Consider the following 26739-nt stretch of genomic DNA (forward strand, 5'->3'; position numbering starts at 1 on the left):
CAACACCTATAAAGGACCATTCATGAAGTGATTGTTGCTTTGGGGATTATGCAATGCATGCACTTCTTTTGATATTTTTTCTTAAATTAATCTCAGGAAAAATGTATTAACAGATTACCCTTACAAGTAGATCAAGTAGATATCTCCCTTCCTTTTTTATCTCCCTTTATTATACATATAACAGAATGTATATAATTTTTATCTTTGGCAGCTATCTTATTTCACCTAACATGACCATCTCAAGTTCCACCAATTTTCCCCTCAAGGAGAATGGTTTTGTCCTTTATGACTGAATAATTATACAATTATACTTAATTTTATGAGTTTATAAGAATATACATATATATGTATATATTCTCTTTATCATCTATCTATCATCTATCTATCTATCTATCTATCTATCTATCTATCTATCTATCTATCTTCTCTTTATCTGCTTTTCCACAGAATTCTTTTTTATATTTATAAAGCAATGCTATTTAAAAGAAGTGGAAATGAAAGTGTCCTCAAAACTGATATGATCCTCTGTGTGAGACTGCCAAGAGCAGGAAGGAATCTTGGACCTGCTCTAACTCTAGCAACTGACACAGTAGCTTGCTCAAAATGAAAATTCTTTAATGTTTCTTGAGTAACACTGGGAATGCTAACACCAGGACTTTGGGGAGAAAGAGTAAGTCCTAGCCAGCACAATCAACATCTGGATATTGAGGGTTCCACTCTACTGTCTATTTTACCTTTTTTAGTGAAATAGTTACATACACAAACCAGAGACCCCTATTTTCTGAAGACATGATTGCATTTGTTGGCCTTGTGTTGAGAAGCAGATGCAAGACACACAGCAACATTGCATTGAAGATGTGGTCATGTGATCACATTATAGACAGAAGGAGGATCTTTCAAAGGAGAACCCACAGGCATTGGTTTTTCTTTCACTACCTCTGCCAATTCCAATGACAACAATTTCTTATACCATTGAAGAACAGCTCAGAATGAAATGAGAAAGAGTTTGTAATAAACAAGCACATTATGGATAGAAAGTATTAACAAGCAGGATAAGAAAGTATTAACAAGCAGGATAAGCATAGAAAAGAAAAACAAATTTCAATTTTCAGCATTGTCCACAATGTGTAGTGTCTATTAGAAATGATTACAGCTATAGATACAGAAAAGGCTGACAAAGTATGAACAACTACAGACACTGATGTAATTCTTTGCAAATAGCCAATAAGACCCATTACAGGAAAAACTAACCCAAGAAAGGAAATTTATTGAACATAGAGAGATCCATGAAGCGAGACCAAAACTAGGACTCTTGAACCAAAAAGAGTACAGACATCAATAAATCTGTTGCAGTAAGGTTCACATTGCTGGTAGAAATCATGTGACTAAAAGCAGCTGTGGGGGGAAAAGGTGTATTTTGGCTTACAGACTTGAAGGGAAGCTCCATCATGGTAAGGAAAATGATGGCATCACCCCCTGGCCAACATAAGGTGGACAATAGCAACAGGAGAGTGTGCCAAACACTGGTAAGGGAAACTGGCTAAAATGCCCATAAGCCTGACCCTAACAATATACCACCTCCAGGAGGCTTCAATTTTCAATTGCCATTAGCTGGAGAGACTAGCATTCAGAATACATCAGTTTATGAGGGACACCTGAATCAAACCTCCACAAATCCACTCCCCTTTCTCTTTTTGACTTCCTGGTGAATCAATAGTAGATGCTAATACTGAGACACAAGCTTACTAGTTGTAGCTGTAAATATATGACTAATATTTAGATTCCTTTATAATAATTAACCTGATAGCTCATTCCACAACATGTCTGATTCTCAGAGAGTCCTATGGGGTGACTCTGAACAATTACTATACAGTTTTCACTCCTCTTTGGACTTCTAATTAATATAGGCAGTCAGTGTTCCAATTCCTATGTGAGTATTATAACTACCTTCCCATAGGACAAACATCCAACAAGAAGCAGCATAGGAAATAAAAGGGTTGGGGTTATTTCAGGCTTACATATTCTAAGAGAAGCTTCATCATGGCAGAGCAAGCTGGCTCACTTCACCATACTTCCCTGATGAGAGAGAGAGAGAGAGAGAGAGAGAGAGAGAGAGAGAGAGAGAGAGAATATCCATAGCTCAAGCTGTCTCAGAACACAATTAGAGCTGTACTCAAAATCCACCTCCCAGCAACCCACCTAATCCAGCATGGTTTTGTCTGCTAGACACTAAAATAGGAAGCTTACTAAAACATACCTGGGGCTATGGACCCATGTACATTCAAACCACCACAAGTTAAAAGAAAGAAGAAAAGAAAAGAGAAGAGGAGAAAAAAAAGAATATCCTGGAGAAAGCTAACTTAATAAAAGTGTACACCTTTTTATATTGCCTCATACACTATAAAGCTGGCTATGCCTTAAATACTATTTGGATGGTTAGCAGTGCAAAATAGTGAAAAAAATAACATCCAATTATGAAAATAAATTCTGGTTTGGATATTCTAGGTAACAGAACTACCCACATAGTCAGTAGTGAATTCAAATGTTTTCTTTTATGTTGTAACAAATAGTAAATAGTCATTGTTCCCTTGGGAAAATGACTGCAACAGGCTCCCTGCTGACAAAACTTATCATTAATTCATTTACCTCTTTTAACAATGAATAACAGTTCTCAACACCAAAGTGAACTTGCTGCATTATAACTCAGTCATCAATGAGTAGAATTTTCCATCACATCAGTTGAAAACATTTAATTTTTCTCAATTTTGTTGCAGTATATTATTACTTTTAGTGATAAAAAGGTGTTCCTCTCTTTTAATAAATCAAGCCCATATTGCACACATATTTTAATATGTTTCCACCTGTGTCTTCACATATGGAAAGGCATTGTTAACTCTGGAATTCTTATGTTTGCCTAAGTGAATAAATAAGAATGATAATCAGAAGACAGCTGGAAATTAAATTGATCTCCAGACTTTCTGGGAATACTGACTTCCTTTTGTTTATGCATATCTACTTATATCACCTATATCTATATATCATCTCTCTATATATGTATGGAAGTACTCACAACTGAGATTGAATGGAGTTTTCCTGAGAATATATTAGCTAGAACACTGATAACATTGATAGGGCAATTTTTTTAAAATACAGGATACTTTCATTATAATTTAGTTCATAAGAAGAAAACAGTGCTAATATATTAAATATTAGTAGTTGAAGGATTATTTTATAGGCCATGGGTAAGTAGATCTGTTATGCTACTTTTGCCAATTATTATAAACATCAAGTGTGTAGTTAACATACAAATTTCAAGGCCTTTGTGATGGAATAACTTAAAATATTAATATAACTGTCATAAACAATGCTCCTTGGGCTGGAGAGACAGTGGTTTAAGACACTTGTTTGCAAAGCTTGATGGCCCAGGTTTGACTTTTTAGTACCCATGTAAAGTTAGATGCACAAAGTGGTGCATGCATCTTGTTTGCAGTGGCAGGAGGCCTTGGCAGTCCAATTCTCTCTCTCTTTCTTTCCCCTCTTAATTTCTCATAAATAAATAAATAAAATACTTAAAAAAGAAAGCCCTACAAATAAACAAAATCAACCAAACTACAGAACAAACCATCCTCTGGCATTATAACCCAAGGACAGTGTCTCACACTTAGTCTAAGTGTCACTAATCATCCCTTGGTATGGCCAGGCTTAAGTTTGCTAAAGTTCATGTTGACAGAAGTAACTTCACTGTTTTCAAACCATATTTTCCTGGCTCATGTACACTGGAAGAATCTGTAAAGATTATAATATAGTGCCCTGAAAATTAGCTCCTTTTAGGTACTATCAGTTAGTCAATGAGGTCCAGAGAAAACCAAGGGATGCTACCCTACATGCCACATTGCCATGACACAAGAACAGAACTCTTGGCAAAAAAAAAAAAAGGAACTTGTGTCTGATTGGGACTCATCTACAGTCTCCCCTGCTGCCCACAGTCCAGCCCACTACCTAGATAGATGCCCAGGTGGGCTAGCCCAGGTGGGATGGCTTGGGATCAGCCCTCCAAATCTCCAAACCAATCAGGTCTTCCCTTTGCATATAAAGGCACTCATCTTCTTCCTGTTTTACCTTTTTACTCTTTGCAGAACTCTCTGGATTCCCTCTAGTTTCTTGGGGAAAGCATAAAACTGTTTCTTTGTCTGGGGCATAATACCATTTCTCTTATGCTTGCCTCTGCTTTATAGTTAGGTATAACTTCTCATTTTGATTATGTGCACAATTTTCCTCTTGTCTCGAATCTTCCATGTATATTTCCCTTATACTCTGGATCTACCATGTGAGTGGTCTCACTAACTCCAGGCCTGTTCCCTGTGTGGTTTCCATCAATTTGGGGTTAAAATGATTGTATCTGTTTTCATTACTCATTTTTCCTCTGAATTTCTTGGTCTTTGCTTTGATAGTTTCCATCTTATTTTTCCTTTAACCTCACCATTTTCCCTCTTAACCTTCTTCGACAAGGAAAACACATAACAGATTCCATGGGTACTCCTTTTAAATCTCCCTGTACAAGCTGAGAAATTCAATTTTCCATATGATTGTAGCTCTACTCCGTATTTCTTTAAAAGCCTAAATTTCTCTTAAATGAAACATATACTTATAGACTATGCAGTGTTTCCATATGAGAGCATGTTTCCTAATCCCCATATGTTTATGACTCTTTTCTAGCCTTCCTAGATCTGAATCATCTTTAAATAAACCCCCAAATTTTTTAGCTCTTAACTAAACCCCACAGAGTGTGATTTCTCCCTAAATACACTTAATAATTCATAATTTATCCTTCTTGAGTCCATCTTTATCAATTCTTTTTTAAAGATAAGACAAAGCCCATACTTGGTGTTCATAAATTTTGAGGACTCCTCCTGTGCTCCAAAATACGTCATCAATAGCATCTTAATTATCTTAATTAAATCATAATGTCTACTGATGAAAGATAAGCTTGAATATTTTTAAAGATCTGTAGTAGTTTGAATGGATGTCTTCCAGTAGATTCAAGAGTTTTATTAAAGCTTGTAACTTGATGTCACTGTGGGTAGATCCTAGGTTCCAGCCCTAAGGTGTGAGGGCAGACCTGGAATTTCAGTTTAAAAGTATGCAAAATGCCTGTGTCTTCCCTGTGATTCCTGGACTGTGCTTACTTATGGTGCTGTTCGTTGGTTTTTCTTAGTGTGGACCTGTGAAAGGGGGCCAATTTCTTCTGTCATTAGGAAACTTCCCTTGTATCTATAATTTTCAATAAATTCCCTTCCTCTCATAACTGCATCTGATCTGGAAGTTGATCCCAGCAACCTGAAGTTGTCTAGTACAGCTACTGAGGCGTGGGGGTAGAGTTGCTGTGTGATGAATCTGACCATATGAATTTTGGTCTTTTGGAACTTTTGTTTTGGAGGAATGGGGATGGACTTGGTACCTATAATTAAAGATGCCTTCCTGAGTAGTAAGTGAAGTTTTAGGGACTATTATGGTGAGAGTTTGAAAGTACAGAGAGGCTTGTATTTGGAAGCTTTGCTTATGAGTTTTCTAAGGAGACAGAAACATAGAATTTAGTTAGAATTGGGATACTGGCATAAGGTCTGACTGCATTCTGCTCTCTATGCTCAAAGAGTTTGATCAAGGCTAAGTTTGTAATGGACTGATGTGCTTGGCTAGAGATATGGAACTGGTAAATGTAAGATTTAAAGTTGGAAAAATTGAAGCAAGCTTAAATTAAAGACCACTGACACTGGCTGATGAGGCTGCTACTATCAAATACATTAGCACTTGGAAGGATGGTGGCACAACTGCCTTAATAATGGAGAGAATGCCTGAGGTGATTCCACTCCAGGAAAACTAAATGGTAGGAATGGAAACTCATTTTAAAGGAGATGACTGAAAAGAAGGAAACTGCTCTTCATTCCTGAATTAGGAACATGGCTGTGTCATACACACCTGGTATTGGTTTTGGAAGCATGAAAGATGAATGGAATGGGTCATGAAGTGCACACGGTTCCAGGAGCCACTGCAAAGACATAGCATAAGGTAGAGCATGATGGTCCTGATGAAGAGGCTGATGAAGCCATTGGAAGATGGACCATGGTTTGCATGGAGATCCAAAGATGTTTAGATATACCAGGACTGTGCAAGGGCTACCTGTTAGAAAATGGAGACAAGTAAAAATATCTACACAGAGGAATTTGGCTTTATTAGAGGAGAGCCTAGTCATAGAGGGACACTTCACATCTCAGAAGAAGAGACTTTGGAAATCTAAGCTTCCCCCTTGGTTTTGGGCCAGGGGGATTTTATGTCCAAGGATAGCGGAAAGGGAGAAGTATTGTCAGATGTGAAGGAAGGACTTGAACTTGAACTTCAGGTATTTATATTCTCTGGATGGTTAGTGAGTTTGTATTGGCTCAGTCCTTCCTTATTATGCCATGGACAGACTTGCTAGGTTAAGGTCACCTTTGTGCTTGTTTACATTTTTATGACATGATTCCAGGAAGAAAATATATTAGAGTTATGAAGTCACCCTGTTAAAGCTTTTATTAAAAATACTTGATGCTTAAAGCAAGTTAAAAACCAAACATAATTTGTAACCACTAACTGTCTAACACTGATTTTGGTGAGATATTAACTGTTAATTTTGTGATTGTAATCTTTACTCAATGTATTTGTGCCTCTCCTGGAACAGGCTATTCATAGAAATTGTACCACTTAAATAAACAAAGGCTAAGCTTATGCAGCTAGAATTGTATATAACCTGATGCTCTACTTCAGTAAAATACACTCAGATACCTTTTGTGTGTGTCTGTTTCACTTAACCAACTCCTTACCCACCTCCCAAGGTCCTGTTTTCCCTCGGACTGGTGGTCCCAGCTTTGCTAGTCCTTGGCAGAAGCTCCTTGTAACCACAAAATGCTAGTATTATACTAGCTGTGAAAAGTGAGAATACAGATAATCTCACATCAGCTAAGGTCATGCTTTTTCACCAAATTAATCACCTATACCCTTTACAAAACCAGTGCTGATTGTCAGGGCTTTGAGGATTACATAATTGTTGGGAAAAGTATGTATTTTTTAATAAACTGTCGGTTAACCAGATATGGACCTAAAGTACAAGCTTGTACTTGTAGCAGTCAACCACAGTGATTCCAAGTAGGCTTTTAGTGATGAACTTGACTATTTCCCATATTATCACAACTCAAAAGCTTCCATCACATTTAAGAATACTTATTAAGCATGAAATAACAATTTCTTCTGAAAGGCAAGTTCTTTGTTTTGTGTTTTTATTCATTATACACACATGTGGATATATGTGTATATGTAATTCAAACTAAAACCCATTAAAATCAGTCAGTCCCAATTCATAAAAACAATCAATAATTATAGATTCCACAGTGTGTATCTCCCAAGGTTGTCAACAAAAAATTCAACATCATTGGTGCTACCCTATTGTTTTGTGTCTGTAACCACAGTGAATCAGAAGCTCAGAGTCCAACAACCATCTATCTCATCACATCCAGAGCAGAGCATGCTGAGTCAGTTATTGGAAGAACCTATTGGATTTCTGTCCCCTGGAGAGTTGTTTATTGGCATTAATTGGATAAGGAAGAAACTAATAGATTTTTACTATGGAAATGTATGTACTATTGATGAAAATAGGACCAACTCAAAGATGGAAGCTTTCAGTCTGAAAGGATCTAAAGAAAACATAGGATGTGGTGAAAGATCCAAGCTGGCTGACTATTTGGCTTTGGTTCAGAGCATCTTGTAACTAAGTACTATAAAAGTATGATAGGATACTTTGGCAATTTAGGGTAACTGAATTCCTCAAAGTAAAAACAGAGAATGTCCTTAAGTCCAAATTTGCAGTCTTCATTTTAATAGAAGTCAGTGAAGGATCTAGCTTCCCCTTATCTCTTGCCTAAAGGAGTTCCCTAGGTATTTTTTTTTTCCCATAAGCAGCTTGTTTTCCTCTTCCATAAACAAATACATAGGAAGGAGTTCCCCTTACCAAAAGTTGAGAATCCTGGGAGGATTAAACCCTATCTTGGTTGATTAGCTCAGTCACCATTGACCTAATTCAGAGCTTTCGTGGCCTGTTTTGCATCTCAGCAATAGACTCCTAACTACTCTTTCTGGTCTTGGTGCACTTGTAGACCTCTGGAGGCAAATATGCGCTACATCATCTGCCACCAGATATTCTAATGATTGACAAAAGCTTATTACTTTTGGAAGTTGAGTCTTTTCTGGACTTCTCTTTCTACTCAATTTGCACTACACCTCACATTTCCCAGACAGGCTTAGTGAATGTGTTTTTTGGAAGGGAATCAATGACAGTAGACAAGTTTTTTGGAAGTTATTCCTGAGACAATAGCAGTCAAAAGTGAAATTACAGTAGCATAATACTTTAATTGAGTTTACTTTCAATTATAAACTCAATCAATACTACATTCTATAAAACAGAAGTGTTTTGGAGTTCTAGTCAAGATGGCATCCACCTTACTGTGCTGCACCTCCTGGGGAAATTAAGGCAAGACATTGAGGGTTCATGGTTCATTGGGTCTTCTAGGGGTGAGAAGACTATAATAGACCTCTAGTGGGAGGGTGTGAAGGACCCCAAAAGGGAATCCACTGATTCCCATGCTCTAGGCAGCCCATCAGTCCCCCAATCACCTCAAGCAGCTGTGCTAGCCATCTCCCATCCACAGGTTGCTCCTGCACTAACCACAGGCAAGGGGACCCAGACCACATGACTCCACACTTGTGAATGCTGTCCCACTCATTGCTGTCTCCCACCCCAATGCACAGACCCAGCCTAACAGGCTAACATTCCCCCAGGGGGCCTCCAGGGATGAAGGGCCATCCTACTCACCACTGCCCCCCAACCCTGTGTGCGGAAATAGGCTGGAAGGCTAGCAATCCCCCAGGGGCCTCCACACAGGAAAACCTTCACATTCACTGACACCACCCTCACCCCTGTAGGCTAAGCCAGGCCAGCAGGCTAGTGTTCACCGAGGGGATGTCCAAGCATGAACATGGTCCCATTTGCTGCAAACCCCCACCTCCCTATGCAGACCCAGGTCAGGAGGCTAGTGCTCCCCCCAACCACCAGGGACTTCCACATGCTACTGCCCCTCTGTGTGTTGACCCAAGCCAGCAGGCTAGGGTTCTCCCTTCCCTAGGCTTTCCCACCACAGGGGACCTCCATGCCCCACCACCTGAGTGTCACCTGACCTACAAGGTAGATTACAGCTTCCTCCTAAATTAAATAAGACTACTATACTATGATGGACAGACCACAGTGCAAAAGAAATAACATGAAAAAGCAAATGCAAGTAAATCCAATAAGATCACCCAGTCCTACCATGGATGTCTCTAATCAAAATATAGGAGAAACATTAGGATCAAAACACCAAAATGAAGATACAAGTTATGCAACCCTGATGAAGTAAATAGCAGAACTTATAGAAAAGCAACAAAGGGGGCTGGAGAGATGGCTTAATGGCTAAGCACTTACGTGTGAAGCCTAAGGAACCTGGTTCATGGCTCAATTCCCCAGGACCCTTGTTAGCCAGATGCACAAGGGGGGCCCACGGGTCTGGAGTTCGTTTGCAGTGGTTGGAAGCCCTGGCATGCCCATTCACTCTCAAATAAATAATTTTTTTTTTAAAAAAGAAAAGCAACAAAGGGCTAATAATCATATGAATGCTGTCCTTTCTAGATTAGACCTAATAAGTAAGAACCAGGAAGGGATCCAAAAACAGCTAAATGCTCTGAAGGAGATTGTAAAAAGGGGGACCTCAATAATTAGCTGGCTAAGGTCAATGAAGACATAAAGAAATGCAAGGATGAATTCCAAGAAGCATTGAGAAAAATCAGAAAATGACATGAAATGGGAACTCAACAGAGGGATGGAAACTATATACTAAAAAGTAGTAGAAAATACAAACTAAATTGAATAAGCCTAAAACTTTAGAGAAACTCTTAAGAATAGAGTCAGCCATATGGAGAATAGAAACTCAAAACTTGAAGACAAAAAGAAAAAAAAATCAGTTAGTCTAAAAGTTTCAATAAGTTCAAAGTTCAAAACTTTTTGTGAACAGATCATCTGGAGTTTATTTGCAGTGGCTAGAGGCCCTGGCATGCCCATTCTCTCTCTGTCTCTCCCCCACCCCTTCTCTTAAAAAAAAGATTATATATACATATGCATTATCCACTTTGATCAAGTAGGTTTCATCCCTGGAACTCAAGGGTGGTTCAACATTCAGAAATCTGTCATTGTAATACACCACATAAATAAGATTAAACACAAAAACCACATGCTCATTTCAATAGATGCAAAAAAGGTCTTTGACAAGATATAACATCACTTCATGACCAAAACATTGGAGATAAAAGGCATGGATGGTTTATATCTCAGCAAAATAAAGGCTGTATATAGGGCTTCTAAAATCCAAATCTTCCACTCAGCCCATCAAAACACTTTTTCCAGGTTAGAATCAAACTCATAGTGATCCTTCTACCTCAGGTTAAAGGCATGTGCCACCATGCTTAGCGGGTTATAAAGGTTTATTGAGCATGATAGTGCATATATGTATTTCTAGCAAATAGCAAGACAGAGGCAGGTGGATCAATGTTAGTTTGAGAGCAGCCCTGGGCTACTTAGTGAATTCCAGGCCACCTCAAACTGCACTGTGAAACTGTCTCAAAAAATCAAAACAGAAATGAAGCAAAGTCTTGTTTTCCATCAGTATCCCTTTAAGTCCTTTTGAAGTTGCCCAACTCTTGATTTTTCTGGCAATATGAGATTTGTTTCTTTTCTTTCTTTCTTTCTTTTTTTTTTTTAATTTTTTTTTATTTTTTTGAGGCAGAGTCTCATTCTAATCCAGGCTGACCTGGAATTCAGGGTGGCCTTAACTCACAGCAATCATCTTACTTCTGCCTCCTGAGTGATAGTATTAAAGGTGTGTGCCACCACAGCCAGTTTGAGATTATTTTCTTGATAAAAGTAAGCAAAATAAAGTTTAAATTTTTAAATGGTTCTCTTTTGATATGCAAAGTCATCACCTGATTTTAACAATCATTAATCTGATATTTATTTTTATTTTACATCTAGTTACTTTTATTTATAGTCCACTTCCAAATACATAATTAGTTTCTCACCTACCAGTTTTATTTCCAATGAATTATTTGGGAAACATAACTGAGGTGAGGCTCCATAGTTAATCCCCATACTGACCATATAGCTCCACTCTATTCGACTTTCAAAGCCTAACACACACCCAAGAAGAGAATTTCCAAGAGTGGACAGCTCCAGGAAAATTCACAGAAGGGGAGAACCCAGCTGGAGAAAGGTACATAGAGCAGACATTCACAGACACCAGTGCAAAACAAAGCATGGTGGAGCACTTTATTTAAGTCACAGGGTGTGTATCTAGAGTGTGAATGCACATGCAGGCACACTCCAAACAATGATCTCATTGGCATAAAGGGCTACATTATGGTTATATAAAAAGCTATGTCCATTATCTATGCTCTGCCAGGAGTGAAGCCTAGTAGAAGTATATGCCTCTACATACCATCCCATAGGTTTTGGGGGACAAGACAAGTGTTGTTCTTTTGCTCGGAGAACAGAACCTTTTGCTCATAAACCAGAGCAACAATATAAAGAATAATAACCTACCACTCAAATACTTGCATCTAAAGTTAAACTTATGAGGGTCTATGCAGCATTTGGAATGTATGTCCCCAAATAAACTCAGGTGTTTTTTTTTTTTAATAAAACTTAGATTTCCAGCCACCTGGCTGGAAAAGGTGTCTCTGGGGGCTGATTTTGGGGTTAAGCCTAAAGGTGTTACTGGACACTGATCTGTTTCCAAACTAAAGGTATGCAGAGCACTGGAGGTCTGTCTGAGTTCCTGCTGTTTGCTGAGGTTTTGTGTCTATTTGTGGTGCTGGGCAGCTGGTGGTGGTTTTCTCTCTCTTTGGATCCATGAACAAGACTCTTTCATGATTATGGAACTTCTCCTGGTCTATAATTCCTTCCTCCCTTAAACTGTGTCTGTTTGGAAGTTCATCCCAGCAATGTGAAGCTGTCTATAACAGTCTAATTCATAAGGTTTTTGGTAGATCCTAAAGATGCACATCAAGAGGTAAAGGGGCCTTCAGTGAGTTTATGGATTAAATCAACCTGCAATCTTTTCCTTGTATTGACTGGAATATCCTGTGCATGATCTGGTTTATAGCCACAATATTTTGCATGCAAAAAGTCCTTCTTTGGGCAGTGTGCTGGTTTGATTCAGGTGCCCTCCATAAACTTAGGTGTTCTGAATGCTAGGCTCCCAGCTGATGGACATTTGTTGGGGGTGAGCTTATGGGTATTATAGACAGTTTCCCCTTGCTAGTGTTTGGCACACTCTCCTGATGCTATTGTCCACCTTATGTTGGTTAGGGGGTTATGTTCACCTTCTGCTTAAATCACTCGTCTTTGGACCCAACGTTCAATTGGATTGTGGTTTGTACTTGTTCTTGTTGCTGACTAGTGATGGGCTCTGTGGCAGGTAAGGCTTTCCTAGTTTGCAGCTAGTTGCCTCTCAATAAGGGAATGCCATTGTTTGTCTCCTTCCTATAGTTGGGACCAGAATTCTACAGAGACTTGATCCAACCCTGTGGCACTGCCATAGCCCTCAACTACACCCTTCCAGGGTTGCTTAGACATTATTTGGAGGGGAACATGTGGGTATATTGCCCTTAAAGTTTGTGTGTGAACCACCTTGAATGTAGCCACTATGTTTGGAGTCCAATTTCAAGTTTCTCCTTCTTTGTCAGGTTGTATAAACACTGAATGTCTGAGCTAAATGGAGTATAAAGATATGCTGAATCCCCAAATCCCTCCAATGCCTGCAATTGTTTCACAGATTCTGGCCACTGGTACTTTGTCTACAATAGCCTCAAAGCAATTTCTTTGTCTTCCTATATCAGATAACACCAAAGAAGTTGACAGATAATGCAGGTCCTTCAATTTTGTTGGAGTTCACTGCCCATCCCCATCTGCCTAATGGGTCATATAGGCTGGTTGTATATGTCTCCAAATCTTTAGAGGAATTAGAAGTAGTATGTCATTGATATAATGGTATACATGAATAGAAGTATTACAACCTTGAGTATTCCCATCTATTCAAATCTTGAGCCACCAGGCCATGGCATATTGTGGGGTCAAATGTAGATAGCCTCCGTGAATGATAGAAAAGGTACATTGTCAGCCTTTCCATTTGAAAGCAAATTGATCTTGGCTCTTAGGCACAATGTCAATGGAAAAAAGACATTAATTAAGTATAGGACATAATGATGAGTTTCCAGTTTATGGGTCAAGTGGTCCATATATTTGTAATATATAGTACTGCTGCATCCAGTGATGGTGTAACATTATTCAGTTCTCAGTAGTCCACAGTCATTCTCTAGGAGCCATCAGGCTTCCAGACATGACATATTGGGTAGCTTTATGGGCTACAGGCTGAATGATACCTGCCTCTTCCAATTTCAGCATGTTAACACCAATTTCTACATGTATTCCTAGCAATCAATATTGTTTTACAGTCAATATATGGTAGGCCTCTGGTAGTTGTACAAGGGCAGGGTATCTGTATCATTATTTTTATAGTTTGTATATGCAGTCCTCTCCCACTGTGGTAACCTGCAAGCCTTGCAGGACATCCACCCTCAGAATGTACTAAGCTATGAGTGACACACACATACAGTTTAGTGATGAGATGGGAGTTGGCCTACCTCTGAAGTCAAAGGGACTTGTCTGGCCATTCTCTGTCTTCCTCCATATCCTTTCTATAAGGACCATTGGGCCACTGAATTTGGAAGGATTTCCAAAGATAAGGGTGATGTCTGTGTCAGTGTCCAACAAGCAGAAATTGCTCTTTGGCTATTTTGTGGGGTCCAATAAATAGTCAATTCCACATAAGGCCTCTGGTCACCCAGGTTCCCCATAGTCTGGACACCATGGCTTGTTTCCTAGTCAGCCAGACTTACCTCTCATGCTTGAAGAGATGCAGGCAATGGGCTTTATTGTAGTTCAGGGGACAATTTCTTCCATAAGGCCAATGGCACATCCAAGGGCTGGCCATTCATTTTGGCCTGATTGAGTCCAACAGCCAATACATCAAACCATAACTGCTGGCAAGTCACTTTTGTCAGTTCATCTTCTTTAGCCTTGGGAAATTTAGTTACTGGTTTTTCATTTTCTTCTAGTTTGTGGTCCTGGACCATGCATTTTTGGGAGGAGGGTGCTGCCTCTGTTTGCCTTGTTGTCTGGCTTCAACAACTCCCAGGTGGGCTAGGAGAGCCACGAGAAATGCAAATGTCCTATTGGTCCCATATGTCAAAAACATATCCTTTCATCCAAGATGTAAAAATTACCTCATCTGGGCTCCTATATTTCAGCATAAATATCACTGGACACATGCCCATCTCCCAGATCACCTGCAGCAAGTCCAGGTATGTGATAAATTTACTGACCTGTACTGGCACATCACCGGCATTTATTTTTCCATACTGTTCATACAAGCTGACATCAGCCAGTTGATCAGGGATTGGATTTGTACATCAGGAGTCATACATTGCACTTCCTGCAATCTTTGCTTAATGATAAGATATTAGTAATACTGACCATTTTGCCATTTCCTCTGTGGTTAGTTATGTGTTATCAGCTCCATCATCCTGTAACTGCAATAGCCAGGCAGTAATTGCTACATCCACTGTGTGCATTCCTTGGTCAGCCCCCATAATTCCATGGCTGTATATGTTGTATATGTGAATTGTCAGGTGGCCTGGGTCCCTGGGTTCAGTCCAGGGACCTGTTCCTCCACTTGTCATCTCTGCTGTCTGTCCCTGGTATACCAAGAGGTGCCTAGGAGTCAGACTTACCAACTGTGGAGTTTGTCTTCAAATTTCTTTTCTGAGGGCAGGACAGAACATGCTACTGTTGCTTTGCCTCCATCAGGTGTTCTTCAAGTTTCAGCTCCTTTGTTTGCAGTGCCAACCATTACTCCTGAAAATCTTGGCTGTCCTGCAGGACTTGCTTCAATACAAAAGGAAAGAGCCAAGCCAACCATCTAGCTATCTCCTAATGGGCCTGTGGGATTCAACACCCCCCCCCCAGGTATATTTCAGTTCCGTTTTCATTTCAGCTTAACTGTGATTAATTGTTCCCTAATCCTCAAGGGGTGCCCAGTCCATCAAGTAGGCCAGTGCTGGATGTCACTATTCAATCAGGGGCCACAATTTAATTAGAGAATCCTCTCTAGGTGGTATTTGGGGACAGAGGACTCACTCACCCCATCCTGCTACCTACACCCAATATCAGGTGTGGGTGGTTCCAGGGGAATTGACAGAGGGGGTTAACCCAGTTGGAAGAAGTCACACAGAGAAAACATTCATAGATACCAGCACAATGAAGAGCAGGGCAGAGCACTTTATTCCGGTAATAGGATGCTCATATAAGGCGGCAGGAACACTCCATACAATTATTTCATTGGCATAAGGGGTGCTGAATCTTGGTTATATAAAAAGGTGTGGCCATTTTTATGCCTAGCCAGTAGTCAAGCCTTTTGGAGGTGCATGCCTCTACATGAATCATCTAAACTGGCACAATAATGTACCCATTCTTAGAAAATAAAGCCTATTAAGAGGATTATACTATTTCTCATTTTGTAAAAGGCATAGTGCAGTAAATTCAAGCCAGGTTTGATATCAGAGGAGTCAAGAAATTTCTATTGTCACAAATACAAGTTTGAAGATTGGAAAATTGGGAAAGGGATTCTTCGATGAAGCTTACTAGAAATAGAAAATTCTTTTAGAAAGATTTATGAAGAGGGTGAATGGCATGCAAACCTGTTAAATAATTTTGGAGTCTACTCTATTATCTTCTAAGTTTATCATGGTATGATAGTCACAGTAGTTAATTAATATTTTGAGGAAGATCAGAACAATATCAAATAGTTGTTTATTGATATAGATAGGGGATATGCCGCTAGAAAACTAGCTACCACAATAAGTACAATCCTACAATTACATGTAATGTGCACTGAGGCTGGGAGTTGGTTTTGTTCTTAGTTTTATTTTAATTTATCTGCAATCTTTCTTCCAAAGTTAAATGATGTGGAGTTTCAGTTAAATTATGTATAAAAAAGAGTTGGAACCTAGGCAAGCAGTCAAAATGTACCATGAGAATTTTAGATTTTCCCAAGATTGTCTTAAAAACTACTTCAAGTAAGAAAAAGAAAATATACTTAAGCAAAGAAATACACTATAAAGTGTTTGTGCCTTCTTCCTGTACAGCATACTTCAAAGTGACTAATGTTTCCAAATTAATTAATTGTTAATATTTATCCACTTCCTGTATTTGCCCATATTGTGCATATTTATAATGAGACATTGATTTTAAGCCAAGTTTGAAATAAAATGGAAGCTTCCCCTCCAATTGCAAAGAGTTGCATTTGTCCTGAATTAGCTCACCCAATGCAGATTTCAATGTGTGCTCTGTCAACTGGGTGAGTGGTCCTTGAAAGTTATGCAGGAGTAAGTTTGAGAAAGAGGGAGTAGTGGAGAGAAAGAAAGGAGATGGGACCTTTTTCATTTCAGAGGTGAATTGAGTTCCAGTCTTTGGTTATTAGTTGTCTATCAAATTCTGTCCAACTTCTTTTCAAAGTCAAATATTTTCAATTTAACAATGCTGGCCACTCAGGACACACATTCTAAGCCACAGCTCAGCTTAGCACTCCATTTTCTCATTGACAGCTGCTTCCAGAATCATTATTTGATCATGATTCAGTCAGAGGTGCACAAATATTATACTGGTCAGGCAAACAGAAGACTGCAGAATCTCCATTCTGAGAAAATATCTGTACTTGTAAATAATTGGAAGTAGAGAAGACACAGTAAAACATAGCAGTAAGAAAATAACCAGACATTGCAGATAAAATATTAGACAGGTAAAGTCATGCAAAATAAAATACACAAGGGATGTTAACCAAACATTATGTGTGTGTAAAAAAATAAATACAATGTTACTCTTTTCAGCTGCATTAGCAACTTTGAAATCAAAGGATTCAAATAACATAATGACTTGTTCTGCTTTAATAAACAAATATGCCTCCAATTTTCATAGAGATACAATACCAGACAGACATGCTTTTTTGTTCATTTTCAAGCATAAAGAGATAGATAAGAGAAGAGACAGAGAAAGAGGGAAGGAAAGAATTAGAAACACCAGGGCCATGTGCCACTGCAAATGAACTCAAGATGCATTCACCACCCTGTGCATCTGGCTTTACATGAGTACTGGGCACCAAACCTGGGTTGTTAGGTTTTACAGACGCGCGTCTTAACCGCTGGGAAATCTCTTCAGCCTTAAACATGTGATTTTTTCCCTCTAATCTCAGTTTCCACTGACTAAGTTGATAATAATTGCTAAAACATTGAGTGGAGATATATTGGACATGTATTCACCTTCAACTGAAATTTTAAAAGATATTAACACATCATCTTTAGAACTGAGAAGACTAAAGTAAGGGGTGGTAGTTTGAATGTGAATGTATGTCACCTAAGTATTTTGAATTAAGTTTTCAACTCAAGCCTCCAGAAACCTGTTAAAGGAGATGTCACTAGAGGAGGATATTTTAGTCCATGCATAAGGTGTTTAAAGAGTCATTTTGAGCTACTGATGTTTGTTTTCTGACTGTTGGTAGTGCCTATCTGCTATGGGTTGATTAAAGTGAACCAGCTTTTTCTGCCATGATGAAACTTTCCCTGGATTCTGTAGGCCTAAAATAGACACTTGTCTCCCATAAGCTGCTTTTCATCACATGTTTGTCCCAGCAAAATAAGATAACTGCAACAGAAAATTGGTATTGAGAAATGGGATTGTAACTATGACATATCAGACCACATGGTTTTTTGCTTTGGAAATGTGTTCCTGGGAAGAATATGGAAGGATTTGTTTGTTACTTTGGACTGAAGAAGCCTTGTGCAAAGTGTAAGCAGAGCAGAATTGTGGACTGCAAAGGTTTGCTTATGAACTTAAAAAAATGTTAGTTTTATTTATTAATTTGAGAGAGAGAGAGACAGACAGACAGACAGAAATAGGCAGGTAGAAAGAGAGAGAGAGATTTGTTTAAGAGATTAATCAGCTCTGAGTTTAGCTTTGGTAGATGGTATGTGTCCAGAAATTTATCCATTTCCTCCATATTATCCAATTTTGTGGAGTAAAGGTTTTTGAAATAAGTCCTGATGTTTCTCCCAATTTCGCTTATGTCTGTGTTATCTCTCCTTTTTCATTTCAAATTTTGTTAATTTTAATCATCTCTCTTTTTTGCTTGATCAAATTGGCAAGGGATTTGGCAATCTTGTTTATTTTTTTCAAAGAACAAGCTTTTTGTTTTGTCAATTTTCTTAATTGTTTTCTTAGTTTGCAATTCATTAATTTCTGCTCTAATCCTAATAATTTCTTTCCATATGGAGTTTTGGGGGTTGGATTCTTCTTGCTTTTCCAGTGGCTCTCTGTCTTTGTTATGAAGGCATTTAGTGCTATTAATTTTCCCCTGAGGATGCCTTTATTGTGTCCCATAAGTTTTGGTATGATGTGTTCTCATAATCATTCATTTCTAGAAATTTTGCAATTTCATTTTTTTATTTCTTCCACTACCCACTTATTGATTAAAAGCATGCTGTTCAGTTTCCAGGAGCCAACTGGATTCTTGGTGGGTCTTTTGTTGTTAATTTCCATCAATATAGCCTTGTGATCTGATATCATGCAGAGAATTATGTCAATCTTCCTAAATATATGGAGGCAGACTTTGTGACCCAGAATATGATCTATTTTAGAGAATGTTCCATGGGCTGCTGAGAAGAATGTGTAGTCTGTGGATTTGGGATGGAATGTTCTATATATGTCCATTAGGTCTAAGTGATCTATGGTTTAGTTGAGCTCTCTTACTTCCCCATTGTGTTGCTGTTTGGATGGTCTGTCTATTACTGATAATGGTGTATTGAAGTCCCCAACTCTGATGGTGTTGGTGGTTATTTCTGTTTTATTGTCTAGTAGGTTTTGTTTTATGAACTGTGGTGTCCCTGTGTTTGGTGCATAAAGCTTTATGACTGTGATATCCTCTTGATGGATCATTCCCTTGATAAGTAGTAAGTGGCCTTCCTTATCTTTTTGATTATTTTTGGTCGGAAGTCTATTTTATCTGATATTAATATGGCTATGCCTGCTTGTTTCTTATTCCCATTTGCTTGAAATATTATTTTCCACTTTTTACCCTGAGGAGGTGTCTGTCTTTAGTGGTGAGGTGGATTTCTTGAAGACAACAGATTGAGAGGTCTAATTTTTTGATCCATTCTGTTAGTTTCTGGCTCTTAATGGGTGAATTCAGGTCATTAATATTTAGGGTAATGACTGTGAGATTTGATTTGATCCCTTCCATATTATGTTGGTGTATGTGCTTTGGTGTTTTCATGGACTTTGAAGTTTTTGTGCCTTCTCTGAGTTTGGTTATTGTGATCTGCTTCTTGTAGCCATTTGAAGTTGATTATTTGATTCTTCTCTGTGGAGAATTTCCTGAAATACTCTCTGTAGGTTTGGTTTTGTGGTCATATAATTGTAAAGCTGAGTTTTGTCATGGAAAGTTTTTCTTTCACCATTTATTATGATGGATACTTTTGCTGGGTAAAGTAGTTTGGGTTGGAAGCCACAGGTTCTTAGACTTTGCAGTGTTCCATTCCAGTCCCTTTCTGGCTTTCATGGTTTCCATTGGGAAGTCTGAAGTAATTCTGATGGGGTTACCTTTAAAAGGTGTACTATTTTTCCCTAACTGCTTTTAGGATTTTCTCTTTGGTGTCAATGTTTAGAGTCTTCATGACAATATGTCTTGGAGAGTTTCTCCTTTGGTCCAATCTGTTTGGAATTCTGTTAGCTTCTTGTATCTTGATGGGCCATTCTTTTGAGAGAGTGAGAGTTTTTTTCAATTATTTTGTTAAATAAGTTCTCCGTGCTCTTGGTCTGAATTTCTTCCCCTTCTGGTGTTCCCATGATCTGGATGTCAGAACATTCAAGGTATCCCACAATTCCCTCATGTTCTGTTCATAGAAAATTTGGAATTTATCGAAACTTTTGAACTCTTGAAGTGTTTCTTTTGTCTTGTCTTCCATATCAGAGTTTCTATCCTCCATATGGCTGACTCTATTCTTGAGAGCATCTAAAGAGTTTTGGATTCGTTCAATTAGGTTTCCATTTTTTACTACTTTTCTATGTATAGTTTTCATCCTTCTGTCAAGCTCCCTTTTCAAATCATTTTCTGATTTTCTTGATGCTTCTTGGAGTTCATCCTTTCATTTCTTTATATCTTCATTTAGCATCGTCAGCTGATTTTTGAGGTACTCTTTTCTTTTTTTCATTCTCCTCCTTCATTTCTCTTAACAGTCTTTGAACTCCTTCCATTTTCTTATCTATTAGATCTAGTCTAGTGATGGCAGCATCCACATGATTATCAGTCCTTTGTTGCTTTTTTGCAAGTTCTACCAGTAGCTTGGTCAGGGTTGCATTGCACATAGCTTCATTTTGGTGTTCTCATCCTAATGTTTCTTCTATGTTTTGATTAGAGATGTTCATTGTAGGACTGGGTGATCTTACTAGACTTACTTTCACTTTATTTTTCATTTTATTTCTTTTGTGGTGTGGTCTGCCCATCTTAGTGTATGGGCAGGGAGAGTAGGACTGTCATCTTGATGGGGGTGGGAAGTGGTGCCTCTTGTGGGAGTTGGCCTGAGCTAGCTAGCAGGCAAGCAGATGGGAAGAGTGGTCCTGAGCTAACACGTGGGTGGGTGGATCAGCCTGAGCTCACACACAGAATATTATTGGAAGGGAAGCTGAAGCAGCCTGAGTTCACACACGGCAGGGACACCAAAGCAGCCTGAGCTCTCACATGGTGGGATGTTGCAAGCAGCCTGTGCATGCACACAGAGGGACACTGAAAAACCAAGCACTGAAGCCACCTAAACTCGTGTGTGGTGGGACACTGAAGCAGCCTGAGCTTGCACATAGCGGGACATGGCAGGCAGGCTGCTGGCATGGCATATGGGAGATTTGGCCTGAGCTGGCACAGGCAGGCAGGTAGTGAGCCTGAGCTAGCATAAGCATGTGGAATGGGCCTGAGCTCATGCGTGGACAGGCAGGCTGCCAGAGTAGTAAGTGAGCAGGCAAATGGTTAGAGCAGGCTAAGCTTGCACTTGGTGCATGTGTGGAGGGCAGATGGACCGATGGAGCCTGAGCTCAAGCAGGCCAGCAGGTGGAGTCTGCCCAAAGTCACACATGGCTGGGGTTAGCAGGGTGATCACCCCTGTGCAATGAGGCAAGTGGAACTATGTTATCCTGGGTCCCCTACCCTACAGTAAGTGTGGGGTATTGTAAAGCTTGGGCCATGTGTACAGTGGCTGCTTGAGGGGATTGGAGGACTTGTGGGCTACCTGTGAGTGAAGGAATCAGTGATTCATTTCTTCCCCACTTCTGCACCTCTCACTGGTGACCTACTAGAGATTGCTCTCCCCTGAAAGACCCAGTGAACACTTAATGTCTTGCCTTTATTTCCCAGGAAGGTGCGGACAGTTAGGCACTCACCATCTTGACCAGAACAAACCTATCACATGCATTGAGATTTCAAAAGTAATAAAAACCTCCCCAATAATAAAGATCAAAATGATCATTCATCCCAGGAATGCAGGGTGGTTTAACATACAGAAATCTGTCAATGTAATACACTACATAAACAAGGGTAAACAAAGAACCACATGATCATTTCAATAGATGCAGAAATGGCCTTTGACAAAATACAACATCACTTCATGATCAAAACATTGGGGAGAATTGGCATGGTTGGTTCATATCTTAACATAATAAAGGCAATATACAAAGCTCTGAAGGCCCAAATAATACTTAATGGAGAGAGACTGGAGGAATTCCCATTGAGATCAGGAACAAGACAGGAGTATCCATTCTCACCTTTGCTCTTCAATGTAGTACTGGAATTCCTAGCGAAAGCAATAAGATAGAATAAAGAAATAAAAGGGATACAATTTACAGGAAGAAGTTAAGTTAGCTCTATTCACTGACAACATGATTGTACATGTAAGACATGTGATAGACTCCATCCCAAAACTCTTGAAGGTGATTAACTCCCATAGAAAAGTAGTAGGACACAAAAATCAGTAGCTTTACTATATGCAAATGATAAAGATTCATAGAAAGAAATAAGGTACGTGGTAACATTTTCAATAGCTACAAAAAAATAAAATAAAATACCTTAGAGTAACATTAACTAAGAAAGTGAAAAATCTATACAATGAGAACATAAAAATACTCAAAAAAGAAATTGAAACCCACATGGTGGTGCACGCCTTTAATCCCATCACTTGGGAGGCAGAGGTTAGAGGATCACCATGAGTTCAAGGCCACCTTAAAACTAGAGAATTCCATGTCATCCTGAGCTAGAGTGAGACCCTACCTGGAAAAAAAGAAAGAAAGAAATTCAGGAGGACTTGAGAAAATGGAAAGACTTCACATGCTCCTGGATAGGAAGAATTAACATTGTGAACATGGCAATCCTACCAAAGGCAAATATACAAATTTAATGCAATTCCAGTTAAAATTCCAACATTGTTCATCACAAAGATAGAAAAGTGATCTTGAAGTTCATATGGAAAGGCAGAAGGCTTCAGATATCCAAGCATATCCTCAGTAAAGTAATACCACTGGAGGCATCACCATACCTGATCTAAAGCTATATTACAAAACCATAGTAATAAAAGCATCATGGTACTGACATATAGACCAATGGGACAGAATTGAGGACCCAGACTTTGGGTCAAGCAACTACAGCTACTTGATATTTGACAAAGGCTGTAACAATATTGGCTGGAAAAAAGACAGCATCTTCAACAAATGGTGCTGGACAAATTGGATAACCATATGCATGAAATTGAAACTTGATCCACACATTTTGCCATGCACAACCCTCAAGTCCAAATGGATTAAAGACCTCAATATAAGACCAGAAACTCAGCTACTACTGGAAGAAAATTTAGGAGGAACTTTCCAGGATATAGGAATGTAAAAAGACTTCCTGAACAAAACCCCAGTAGCACAGGATTTTAAAAAGTCACTCAACCAATGGGATCACATGAAGCTGAAGAGTTTCTTCATAGACAAGCATACAATAAGCAAAACCAATAGATTACCCACAGAATGGGAGAAAGTATTTGCTGAATATCCATCTGACAGTGGCCTAATATATAGAATTATCAACTCAAAAGCCTAAACAATAAAAAGTCAAACAACCCACTCACAAAATGGTGCAAAGAGCTGGACAGGCAGTTCACAGCAGAAGAAATACAAGTGGCAAGCACCCTTTAAAGAAAATTTACATCAACCCTAATCATCAGGGAAATGAAAATTAAAACAACTATGAGATTCCACCTTACCCTAGTAAGGACAGCAAATAAAAAATCAAATGACAGCCAGGAATGGTTGTACACTCCTTTAATCTCAGCACTTGGGAGGCAGAGGTAGTAGGATTGCTGAGTTCATGGCCACCCTGAGACTCCATAGTGAATTCCAGGTCAGCCTGGGCTAGAGTTAGACCCTACTTCAAATAAACAAACAAACAAAAATAATGAAAATAAATGCTGGTGAGTTTGTAGAGAAATAGGAACCCTTATCCACTGCTAGTGGGAATGTAAGATGGTACAACCTCTTTAGAAAGCAATATGGAGACTCCAGAAAGCTGACTATAGAGGTACCAACAGACCCAGTTATTCCATTACTGGTCATATACCCTAAAACCTTCAAGCTTCAGTCCAGAGAGATTTGCTCAACCATATTTATAGCAGCTCAATTCATAATAGCTAAGAACTGGAATCTACCCAGATATCCATCACTAGAAGAATGGATAACTAAGATGTGGTATATCTACACAATGGAATTCTATACAGTCATAAGAAAAAAATGACACAATGAAATTTGAAGAAAAATGGTTGAACCTGGACAGATCATTCTCAGTGAACTTTCCCAATCACAGAAAGATAAACGCCATATAGTTGCATTCATCTACAGCACCTGAATCTACCCAAGATGCCAATATAACCATCAAACATCTCAAGGACTAAACAAGGCAAGGGAGGGGGTGGGGAACACAAAACTAGTCCAAAATGGCAATGGTACCATAAAATTCTACATCCTAAAAGGCAGACCAAATGATTGAAACTTCACCCGGCTCTTAGAGGGAACACCTGCATCACAATGCTCTGGAGAGGGTATGATGAAGACTGACATTAATCTTTTACAGCCCCCCCCCTTTCTCTCTTCTCTATAACTCTTTTATATTAGTTATCTTTTTCTTCCTTCTTTTTGTGGGCACTGACCTGTAACTCCCAGTACCAGTAGATGTCTACCATCCACAATGAACTTTTGATCAGAGAGACCTACAAGGTTTCCTAAAAGAAAGACAGATTTCTGTCAGAGTACTTGATGACCCACCAAAGTTAGTGGTAAGACCTTACTGCTGAAGACCCCATATGCAGTTGACACATAAAATGGAATGACATGTCTGGAAGCTCAAAAAGAGTCAGTCCCCAGAGAGTCAGCATGTCTAGTGCCAGAAGGTGCTACATGAGTGACTGGGGGAAAATGACCAATATCTGTCCAAGCAACTCCTGGTCTAACTTAACAGCAAATAACCTGTTGTGATGCTCATACAAGTGCAATAATGGCACACATACATGGTGGGAAACCAGCTGCTCTTGATTTGGCTAACTGATCCTCTCATTGTTACAGGACCCATAGCTGGAGCTGAGAAGCATGTCAGAACCATATCCAAACATAAGCCCACTGTCTATTATCAAGCTAACACTGATTGTGGGCTACATCATGGCCTAAACCTATTAAATTGTCTATGAAAATAAAAAATAAGGGTTATCCTCCTTTTTCTGGTGCTAACTTTACTCTCTATCAGAGAATTTGCTTCTCTTTTTCAGATAGATGCAGATCTTAAGGAAAGAACCACCCCATCACACCTCAAAAGGGCCCCAGAATAAAGTAAGAATAATTTGCAAAACAAGAAAAGTTGTGGTTTTCTTGGTGAACCTGGTACCAGAAGAAGAGTGAGGGAGATCAACATAGAGAATAATGAACTCCTACCAAATCAGATATCCAGAGACACAGAGGGTCCCATCACCTCATCACTGAAGCAGACCCAAAATGGACCCAACATGGCTCATGGAAATGTTGTGGAAGAGGGGGTGTAAAGAATGTCAGAGCTACATTTTGGGTCATGATACGCAGAGACATTTCTTCCTACCCATAACTATGGGCTAACTCCACAATGCATGACCCATATACCTCAACAAGGAGGGGCCAAAGGGAGGTGGTAGGACATAGTGGTAGCTAACAGTGGTACCAACTTGACTGTATTCACTGAGTACAAAAATAATTAATAAAAAAAGTAAAACAAAAATTAAAAATGAAGAATTCATTATGAGTATTTAGCAGGATTCCAGTTTTGAATAAAAAAATTGCATAATTATTCTAACAGAAAATGATATTTATAGCAGCATTTAAATTTTAAATGACCTAAGGAAATGTTAGCAACAAAATAGATGATAAGCTAATTTAAATACAAATTTTTTCTACTTGAAACCAGAACTGTATGCTAAGAAGATTGAAAACCTTGCTCTCAAATCATTTTGGTTTTTGTCTGCAGGTACCTGACTTTTCTAGCCTGATTTTAGTAAGTATTTTATTAATTTTAAAAAGTCAACATAATATTCTGAAACTGAGGTAACATAAAGCTAAGAACTAAAAAGTGTTAAAACACTTATCTTTCTTTAATCATAAATTCACCTGAAATGAAATGTATCCTGTCCCGTGGCAGAGAAATTCCAATCCATTTTGTTCAAACTGCTACATTCCATTAGTACAGCTTTTGGCAAACTGCCAGAGAGTAGGACTGAGCCCTAGAGGAAAACTGAGCTCTAGTTTTTAAATATTCTGGACATCTTATTATGGCTTAGTCAGAAATACAAAAGTAACACATACAGATCAAACACATCTGAATTCTGGCATGTACTTTTTGACAGTCCTTGCTGATCCCTGGAGACCAATTTGATTAAACTGTAAACAGAATTAAAGGGGGGGGGGAGGAGGGAGGGAGGGAGAATGGGCATGCCAGGACCTCTAGCCACTGCAAAGGAACTCCAGATGTATGCACCGCCTTATGCATTTTGCTTACATGGGTCCTGTGGAGACGAACCTTGATCCTTTGGCTTTGCAGGCAAGTGCCTTAACTGCTAAGCCATCTCTCTAGTCCTGGCTTATAAACTTTTCAAAAATATTTTACTTATGTATTTGCAAGAAATGAGATATAGATAGATAGATAGATAATTGATAGATAGATAATAGATAGATGATAGATAGATAGATAGATAGATAGATAGATAGATAGATAGATAGATAGATAGGGGTCATGTTAGGGCCTCTAGCCATTGCAGACAAACTTCAGATACATGTGCCCTTTGCATCTGGCCTTACATGGGTACTGGAGAATCGATCTGAGGTTGTTAGTCTTTGCAGTCTAATTCCATAACTGCTGAGCCACC

This window comes from Jaculus jaculus, chromosome 9 (assembly GCF_020740685.1).
Source record: "Jaculus jaculus isolate mJacJac1 chromosome 9, mJacJac1.mat.Y.cur, whole genome shotgun sequence".
NCBI lineage: Eukaryota > Metazoa > Chordata > Mammalia > Rodentia > Dipodidae > Jaculus > Jaculus jaculus.